The following is an 11,268-nucleotide window of genomic DNA, read 5'->3' as shown; positions in this document are numbered from 1 at the left end:
CAACTATAACTCACGCGACCGCAATCCTCTGCTGATGATGTCAGATATTACATCACTGTATTTAGACACCTATTTACCCATGTCTTCTTCCATTAATCTTTAGCTATACATATATTACAAATATTTTTTTTTCAGAAAGACACATATGTCATCAGTGATGTAATATCTGACGTCATCAGCAGAGGATTGCGGTCGCGTGAGGTATAGTTGTCTGCACTAACTATAACGGGGGAATTTCAATGGTTTTTCACGAGTGAAATGTCGAGCTAACTATAACATGTGTGAAACCTATGGTTTTTTAAGTGAATTTGCAAGGTTTTTTAAATGCTAATTCCTAACTATAACGTGTGTGAAACCTATGGTTTTTTCAGTGAATTTGTACGGTTTTTAAATGCTAAGTTATGTATTTATTTTTATTTTTTGTAAGGTTTTTCACCGTGCGCGTACGCGCACGGTGCGCTTCGCGCACCGTGCGCGCACTGTGGTCGCGAGGTGCGCTTTGCGCACCGCGCGCCCACGTTATGCAGTTCGCGGAATTTTTCCGTTTCTACCGTACGCGCACGCTAAGCGCACTCCGCGATTTTTAAAAAAAAATTAAAAGACATTTTGGCCCTTGGGGGTCCTTCTGGGACCCCCTGACAAAGGCTAGGGGGTCAGGAACTGTCCACCCTGCCCCCTTTTCACGTTCTCGACCTCTGTTTTTCACCCCCTCAGACTGCGAGAGACAAAATGGCGGCCGACACTTCCTGGTTTCGACCGATTCGAATGTTTACTCAGATCTAACAACCAATCAGAATCGCGCTCGCGCACAGCAGCGTGCGCGTACGGTACGTTTTACCATACGCGCACGGAGCGCGCCTATAGATTTATATATGCTTTTAAATACTATTTTCTCAGGAAATACTGAACAGATTTACACCAGACCTGCAAAAGGCACATCCCTCACCTGAGGACTACCTCTCTGCCAAATTTCAAGTAATTCTGTTCAGCCGTTCGGGCTGTAGCTTGGACTAAAGGTCCTATGGAAAAATGCATGGGGAAAACGCGTTTTGGGACCCCCCCTTTTTCTCAGCCCCCGCTTGATGAATCCCCCGAGACTTTCAGGGAAGGAGCGGAGCGGAGTGCCCCACCTATTTTGAAAATTTCGCGAGGATTCGTCTATCGGCGCCAAAGTTATTCCAAATAGAATGTTGCGGATTTCCTATGGAAACACGATCCTAACTATAACTATCTACTGGCAACCGCCAGTAGATAATATATATATATATATATATATTTTAAACTGCACCACACACGCTTGTTCACGGACTCCAGCACTCACTAAGGGTTACAAGAAGGCCACAGAGACGCTTACCTGATCGCCGCAATGGAGTGTTCTGGGAGCTGTAGTCTGCCGCTGCAGACTACAGGATGACGTTCTGGCAACCAATGGCCTTCGCTGGGTTTCCACCAATGGAAGCATCATTGTCCATTTGAAAGGCGGCGGTGACAGCAATCAGTGCAAAGGCATTTGAGAAAGACAATATGTCGAAACGCGTCATGCCTCTCATGTGTGAATAAATTGTTCTCTCTGGTCCTCTGCTGTGTTCCTTCGGTCTCTCTGGAGTGGTGAGGAGCCTTTCGTTGATATTTTGCGCGCCAGCCCTGGGCGTGCAGGAGGAACCCGTCTCGTTCTGTGGCCGGAGCAACAAGGGTACAGGCTGCAAAGCTTCTTTCTTTCAACCAAGGTATTGGTCTGCTCTGGCACCCGTATCCAGGATCCGTGGAGTTTCGCTGCAGGCAGCAGTCCGTGATCGCACGGTTGGACAAAACTCATTGAGCTAGTCCTCGATCCCACAACATCTTGGAACTTTGCAGTGAGACGTTGATGGGGGCCAGGGAGAGGAATCTGTTGCTACACTAACACTGGGATTATTTTAAACTGCACCACACACGCTTGTTCACGGACTCCAGCACTCACTAAGGGTTACAAGAAGGCCACAGAGACGCTTACCTGATCGCCGCAATGGAGTGTTCTGGGAGCTGTAGTCTGCCGCTGCAGACTACAGGATGACGTTCTGGCAACCAATGGCCTTCGCTGGGTTTCCACCAATGGAAGCATCATTGTCCATTTGAAAGGCGGCGGTGACAGAAATCAGTGCAAAGGCATTTGAGAAAGACAATATGTCGAAACGCGTCATGCCTCTCATGTGTGAATAAATTGTTCTCTCTGGTCCTCTGCTGTGTTCCTTCGGTCTCTCTGGAGTGGTGAGGAGCCTTTCGTTGATATATATATATATATATATATATATTCACTGAAAAAAACATAGGTTTCAGGGGCGTTATAGTTAGCTGGACATTTCACTCATACAAAACCATAGAATTTCCCCTGTTATAGTTAGTTCGGCTAACTATAACTCGCGCGCCCACAATGCACTGCTGATGACGTCACATATTACATCACTCATGACGTGGTCAGTGACATCACTCATGACATCACTGATGACATCTCAAATGACATCACTGATGACATCACTGATGATATCATCCTTGTGATAGAGTGGCAGACCTCCTCTCATCCTAATATAGCCTTTGATACACACATACAAAAATAGAAACTAAAATCTATCTTCAAAACAATGGACATACCAAAACCAGTTACAACAACCAATTCAGTAATTCTAAGATCTACATACACATCCACTCATTCACCAACTGTCCTATATAGTCCTTGACGCGCTGGGTGTGCAAATCCGTGAATTTTTTTAATGCCTAAAAAGATATATATATGTTTTTCATATAAATACTAAAGCAAGACATTATCTGAGTAATTAAAAAAAAAAATATTCTTTTACTTTTAATAAACTTATATTACTTTGAAATGTAATTTCGCGAAGTCGCGCTGGGTGCGTGCTGCCTGTGCGCACGGTGCGCGGATCCCATGTGACCATAAAAAAAGAGATTTGATTGGTTCATAACACTTCCTATTGTAACTATTGAAGGACCTCACCCATTTCAATCATTCTTCTTAGACTTTCTTTGGAGCAACAACTCTACTAAGAAGAACCTAATTTTTTGGGTGATTGCACACTTATTTAGGATTTGCATTTAGAAACAATGGCTTCTGGACCACAAGAATCATTTGATTCAGAACATTCAGACACCGAAGAATTTGTACAGGAACCTCTACGCCCTCAGAGGTATTCTTCCATCGTGTGGAAATTGTTTATGTTTCCTGAAGGCCAGAAAAAAGGTCACTTGCAAAATTTGTAGCGGTGTACTGTCACATGGAGACCCTAATAAAAAATATTCTTACGGGACCGCAAGCATGATAAAGCACTTAAAATGCCTACATCCGGTAAACCTAGCATGTGAGGAGTGCAGAAGACTCCGGGAGAACCCACCACCAACGCCGGCAGTACCAAGCACTTCGTGGATGTCTCTGTCCAACCAACACCCGGAAATCCGTCCCCAATTTGCCAAAGCAAAAATACACTGCACTAAGAGGCCAATTCTGATGCGGGTCGGAAAAACTACGAGCTGTACGCGTGTTTTCCGGCTGACTCGTACAGCTGTATGAGCGAGGAAGTATGATGCAAGCTACATGAAATTCACCGACCGAGTCATTTCCGGGTCCGAACTGCTCCGTACGTCTCGGTTGTAAGCAAACCGTGGCGTGCAATGGATGCGATTTACGACCAAGCCAGTACGATGCACGCGTCGGACAGCCTGTGCGAGCTGGAGTGTCCGGCTCGTAAATCGTCCGGGTGATTGCCTTTGGGGGTCCGTGTCGGACCCCCTGTCACCCGCAGCCCTACGACTCAGACAAAGGGGGAGACGCATGGGTCTCCCCAACACAGGCATGTACGGTGCGGATGGCAACAATGTGTACCCACTGTAGGGCACGCACTTGTCCGTGACGTACCCATTCAATCAATGGGAGCCCATGTACACGTCTTACGCCCGGCTCCCATTGACTTCTATGGGAGTCCGACCGAACCGAGTCCGGCAGCATACGGCCGCATCGTACTCGCTCGGTCGGACTGCAGGACTCCGGCTCCGTTGGAAAACACTCTGTATCCGGCTCGGTCAGAGTGCTTTCCAACCCGGATCGAAATCGGCCCCAATGAGTAATAGATTGCTCTGCTATGGTGAGCAACCTGTTGATTTGGTTTGCCGAGCAATTGACAATCATCGGTGCTAGAGTTTTTTTTTTCCACATGAAGTTCATTGTTTTGTTCGACCAGTTGACTTTTTTTCTTTTAAAAAAAACAAAAAAATCAAAAAAGCGTTAAAAAAATTTAAAAATATATATAAAACTACAAAAAAAGAAAGTTATTTTTAGAACTAACTACTCCTGTTAAAAAAAGAGCTACATTTATATGCTAGTGTGTGAAAGTTTTGATGAATGTATGTGTAGTGCATAATTGCTTGAATGAATGCATTTGTAGTGTATGATGAATGTATAAGTGCAGAACTATAAGGAAGTGTTGCAGCATGACACTGTAAGCTCTTTAACTACAGTGTGCTGTTGTACTTCCGAAGCATAGGGATGCGACATATGTACATGAATATGTTGCAACTCTGTGCTTCCCTCTGCACCGCAGCACAAACTGCAGCCATGCGGTGACACAGGCACCCTTGCACCATGGTGCAAGTATGTCTGTGTCGTGTGGAGATTGTTTTTGTGCAGGAAGGGACACCATCCTGCTCAAAAACAATCAGTAAAGGCATTTTCCTCTTTCAATGTATGCGGTGGAATGCAGCATGCATTGAAAGAGAAAAATGAAGGCAAAATGAAAATAATTCTCTTTGTTGTGCCTTGCTACACCAATTGGAGGATGCTGCAATATTCACACACATGTGCAGATTTATAATTTCTGATAAATCTGGAGATGTGTCTTGTCCTATGAGTCTTCTGTGCAAACACACACAGCAACACCTATAGAACGCCCTTTCAACGCAAAGTGGTATGTATGATGATGTTGTATTTACACGGAGGAGAAAAGGTACACAGACTGCCTTTTCCTGTCTTTGTAAATATGTAAGAGTGTCTTGCACTATAACTATGTTACAAAAAGTGACACATTGTTGACACAGGATGCTTCTAAATTTGCTCCATAAGTGCTTAGGTATTGACAGACTGTTACAATAAGAACATATTGCTAGGTTGTTGTTTGAAAAATTGCATGAGAGTGATAGGAGGTAAGCACAGAGTTATGTCTCCAAAGATGCTCAAAGAAGAATGATTGAATTGATTGTGGTTCTTCAATAGGTACAATGGGAAATGTTATGAACCAATCAAATCTTTTTTTTTCATGTCACACGATATCTTTTGACAGTGAGATTCCAAAACTACATAGGTGTAAACTGGGTGTTTTTAAGACAGAATTAATACTTTCTAGCTTCTTGCAGAACTGCTTACATAGTATATAAAGAAATTAATTTGTACTAGGGTTAATGGCTAGGCCAATCCTTAACTATATGAGTAATAAGTAGAGTAATTTCAGTACTGACAACAGAGAACAAGATACATTTACTTGGCAAACTGATAGGACATGTTTATAGATTAGTGAAGGGAAGATATGGGGCCTGATGTGACCTGAGCAAACCCACCCTGTGACGTATTTTAAGTTAAGGAATTTTGTCTGTTTTAATCCTGAAAGTCCCTGGGCCCTACTAGCCCACCATACAGGTGCGTTGCAGAGAGGGGTTCTGAAGCCATGTCCTATTTTATACCTATCTGCAATGGAACTCTCTGGCACTTTCTGCACATATCTGGTGGGTTAGTTTGCTCCCAGTGACACTCAGTATTCATGTTAACTTTATCCTGAAACTTAAAACGTCCACAGGGCATATTTCCACACATATCTACTCCGTCAATCTCTCCTTTGTTCACCTGTGTGCAAACACAAACCATTGTGCATTTTAATACTTAAACTTACCTTCACTGTAATAGAAATAAAAAATGCTACACATTTTTTTCAGTTGTTTTTTATAATCTAAATTTCTGAAAATTTCATATTTTAGAATTAGGATCTGTGAAAGAGAAGAAAAAATATAGTTATAATATATAAAAATATAATTTTTACAACACAGCATAATGTTAATATTTTCCAAATTATTTTCTTTGCCTTTTTGCTGACAGTGATTTCAATCGCACTCATCACATAAGAGCGGGCAAAAAAAAAACAATCAATAAGATTGTTTAAAAAAAACCAAGACTACATCCTCAATAACATACCATACAAATCACAAATATATAAAATGCTTACTACGAAGAAAATGTTCTAACTTAAAACACTGTAAATGTTGTTACTTAAAAATATACGCTGAGAGAATGTGCAAGAAAAAGTCCGTCATTCAAAGATACACCTTTCCTCGAGGCCAAATGGTATTATTGAAATCCTTTTTATTTAAATTGTCCAACAGTAATCGTAATAATACATATTAATAAATTCCTCAGAGGCCGAATAATGTTTCTAAAACTTTGGCTTTAAAAATATTAGGTAGGAATTTGGTAATTCGCTTGGCAAACGTTGTTTAAAATCCAAGTGAGCATCATTACAATATGTCCAGCCTTTATCACATTTTAAATGGGCAGTGTAATGTCCAGTTGTTGTGGAAGGATCATCATAGAAAATTATTGCTACTGATACAAAAGTCCTTCCTGATATTGATAGTTGACTTGCTACAAAATGTTTTATTAAAGTGTTCAATTTTCTTCCATCAGCTGTACAACGTTGTATAATTAAAATTATATATTGTCCATATCTTTGTATAAATAATGTTGATAACATTTCTGAGTTGCATTGCCTACACTCCATGTTCTGATTTGCTGCTTTAACTAATTTGTTGAAAGACACTGATTTACAGTCTGGTAATGTCAAATATATAAATCTTTCAGTGTCTATGTTAGTGCTACATGTAAGCATACAATTTTCACAATAATGTTCCCATTTATAACAAAGGCCAAAAAGATTTTCAATTTCTATGCCTTCATTTTCCAATATGGTGAGCATATACATGAGAAATTCCTGAGCATCTTGTTAGATATTCTGCGTAAATTGTGTAGAAGCAGAACATACATCCAACAGATTACGAATATCACAAACGCTTTGTATTTTACTTTTATCAGTTCTCAATTTTTCATAAACACAATACAACAAGGAACAAAATCTTTTTTCCCGATTCTCCGTAATTTGCTGTTGCAAACCTTCAAGAAAGAAAACAAGATTGACCACTACATAAGCATAGCAGTTGACACCTGAACTATTTTCAAACTGATAACCAACAATCTCTTCAACAGTGTCTATTTTCTTTTTACTTGCAATCACAACATTATCTTGTTTTTTTCCCTTCTCTATACCTTCACTACAGATATTCTCATACCTTCTTTTTCCACCTCTCACACGCTTTTCAAATGCAGGATACTGACCAAAATTGGGAGCATACACTCTTCTTAACCTATTATACTCTTGTACACAGTTTGCATCTGCAGTAACCTTTGTGTCATCAAAATCAATCAAAAACAAACCAGATAAAGCTCTGATTCGGGACAAAGCAACATATGCCATACCCTCTTTAAACACGGTACTTCCAATGTTCACCAAAGCACTGTCTACACTGAAACTTGAGATTTATGAATAGTCACTGCATATGCCAGAGAAACTGGAAACTGTTTTCCATGAACATATACATTTTTAACAAGCAAAAAATGAACTGAACAACGAGCAATTTGTTTCACTTCTTCAATCTGATCAAATTAAATTTTTAAAAATTCAATACCATCTTTATTCTGATAGTTAACAAAATCCACAAGTTTACCCATTGCGCCATTATCTAAACCTTTTTCTACATCCAAATTATGCCTTAAAATTACCCGACAGTTTATACATGCATATAGATTCCTTTCTAAACCAGCAGTTTTAGATATTGATTTTTCTAAAGAATCCAATTTCGTTTTCAACTTTTTTGTCAAAATAATAGTGATTCCTTCATGCTGTATTTTATCAATGGCTTCCATTTTTATCATTTCTTCATTTTCCAGCTTCAAAAGTTGTTAGTTGAATATAGAACACTCACGCAGTGTTGGCAATAAGCAGATTACAGATTTGTTTTCTGCAATTTTCATATATATTTTCTCAGGAACTATATTTTCATTTGGAAACAAATTGCAAAGTAACCGACTCTGCAAAGCTTGTTTGCCATGTTCTGTCAGTACTCCAATTCTTATATCTTGAAGAATAGTTCCATAATTAACATCATTTGCCTGTCGCATATTTGTAATGAGTTCTTTGTACTCAAAATATGACCAAATGTTAACATTTCCAACACTACCCAGAGACTTTCTGGTATCTTCATGCGCAAGTGTTTTAAATACTGGTTGTCCTTTTACGGGAGTAAGTTGCAGTAGATCTCCGAAAACTATGACATGTTTTCCTCCAAATAACACGTCGTACTCTGTTTTAAGAATTTTCTGCATTCTTAAGTGCACAAACGCAAGCATTAAGTTTGAGACCATGTTTACCTCATCATTAATCAGAAGTTTCATTTTCTTCAGCACTCTTGAAACTTCATAACAAGCTTCTCCAGATAGCTTGCGATATTCCAATATGTTTATATGCTCCACAGGTAGCATAAGTAAACGATGCAATGTAATTACTTTAATGTTGTGTGCTGCCAACCTAGTTGGAGCAGTTACAACACAAGACAAAAGTGAGTCCGTTGTTTTCTGTAGATAACTGGTGATTACTTTAATTAAGAAACTTTTTCCTGTTCCAGCTTGTCCACTCACATACATTCGTATAGGTTGAAATGAAGTGCATGTGCATTCTTTCTTTTCATGAAGAAATCCATGGTCAATCTGTTGTCTCCCTTGCTGATATATTTCTTTCTGTTCAACATTTAGTTGTTCTTCCAAGTTGGCTAAGTCCATAATATCTTCTTGAGCTTGATGCATTGCTGTTTCCACCTCATTCATGGCGATTGCTGCTTCATTTTCAACAATTGGTTGTCCTAGTGGATCTTGACTCAGTGGAGCAGAAATATGACTGTCTAGAGAACTGTATCTAGCAATCTCAGCTGCAAAAGTAGCTTCTTGATCAATTTCATCGTTCGACATTTTCACATAATTTGCAGTACATTCTATGGTATTTTTACAGGCATTGAAGGAATCTTCATAGCTGTGAAAATCTCCAAGTAATTCCACTTCTGAATGCCACGGTTTGAACAGCTGCAAAAGTGCTAAATAGTAAAATTCCCTTTTATTAGGAGTGTCGCAACTCAGTTTTCTGTGATTAATCAAATTTCCTTTCCTATGTTTCACCAAACATCCTTCGGAACCAATGATTGCATATTTTCCTTCATTGATGTTTTCTGTAGTATTTCGTTTAAAAGTGTCGTTTTGCAGCACTTCATAGAGACATATGTTCTCAAGATGATGACTTCTTTTTGGATAATATGTGTCCAACATATTTGTTTTCACAATATCTGTACTTTCCGGATCTTTTTCTGCTAAATATTCGATTTCTTGTACAGATTTAAGTACTCGATTTCGCATTGCAGCAAGACCTAGAATCACCCAAATGATTCTTCTTGAATTGGAGTATAGACTTGCAGATGATAACCGATCTGAGCATTCACACGCGCCGATTTCTCTATGGGATAACATCTTCAAACTGAAACTATAATTTCTTACTAAGACTCTTCTCGTGAGAAATCTCTTCCCACATTTCTTTCAATTCCGTCTTTTCTGATTTTGTAATGTAGGATGTTACATAACGAGCAACAGCAATGGAATTGTCCGCAGCATACTGAATATCCATGTTAACATTCCACATGGACAGAATAACCGGATTGTAATCATTTATGTATTTTGACTCTTCGCTTCTTCTTAAATTGTAGGTATTTTTAGGAGACTTTCTTGTGATGGTATGTCGCATAGCTGACATAAAACTGTTTACTCTTCCTTTTGATATTACAGGATGTGGAAATCCAAAACGACATTTTGTATAAAACTTTTCCTTAGACTTGTACTTTCATCGACAGTATTTTCCACAACGATGGCTTTGGAATCGTAAGACTTGTTGTCTTAACTTGTTTTCTTCTGTGCTTTTGGGTATAGCACATGTAGCATATTGTTCAATAAAAGACAAAACAGTATCACCTGAATCTGTTCCGAATATAGGGGCACCCTTGATCCATATCAGCATATGTATATGAGGAGCACCTCTTGCTTGATACTCCTTTCTCCAAAAGAAATCCACAACTTCTCCAAGAGGAGGATTTTTTTTATTGTAGATAAAAGACATCATAGCTTCAAATCTCTGATTGAAATACCTGCATACATTAATTGGATCCAAAGAGCACAATTTTCCAGGTGTCTTGTATTCAATATTTTTTATATTCGAATTTGCCTCTCGAAGAAATTCAAGTAAATCATCCCAAGCGTATTCAGCACAGCTTAGGGTAAGGAACCATGTAGGAGTTCCTAAGTTCCTTAGCATACATTTAAGTTCTCCGTGACGACGGTACCAATACTCATTAGTACCACGCTGACATGCCATCAGATTAATCAGCTGAGATTCTAAATGATCATCTCTCTGATGTACTTTATCCATAAATTCCTTTACAAAAACATTTTGTAGATGTACTCCTGTTTTCAATATGCAAGTCACTTTCAAACAAAAGATGAAATATATATGGAATACATTGTCGAAATTTTGGATCTTCTGCATACAATCTTGTTGTCCGATATTCAGATGCAGGAATCTGCACAGGTCAGTCATCATATCGTCCTCCTTTTCCTGTTGGGAACAACTGCGGAAAACAACGAGCTTCCAAGCTTTCTTCCCGTACACTCATGGGACTTCCCTTTGCTTTTTTCATTTGGAATAACTCAATAGTATTCCCAACACTTCTTTGGAATTAAGTGGATGTACACTGTAATGTTCATAGATTTCTTCACATCTGGGCATGTCCACTTTTTCAATTTGTCCACTTGACGTTTCAGTATCTTCTGCTAAATCTATTTCTTCTTCTCCTACATACACATTTCGATAGTACTCATTGTTTTTTATCAGATACAATGGTGCCTTTTGCACTTTCCTAACATCCACTAACTCTTGCCAGATTTTCTTATTCTTAGTAGGAACGCCATTAATTAGAATAACTTTCAATATTTTTCTTTAAATCTAGAGGTAAATATACAACTCTTCCTTTTAATCCTCTTTGTAAATCTGAAGGAGGCAATTTACCTGTTTTAGGCTCCATACGAACGATAGCCTG

This window comes from Triturus cristatus, chromosome 10 (assembly GCF_964204655.1).
Source record: "Triturus cristatus chromosome 10, aTriCri1.1, whole genome shotgun sequence".
NCBI lineage: Eukaryota > Metazoa > Chordata > Amphibia > Caudata > Salamandridae > Triturus > Triturus cristatus.
The sequence above is the reverse complement of the archived record's forward strand: the minus strand, read 5'-3'. Positions refer to the sequence as shown.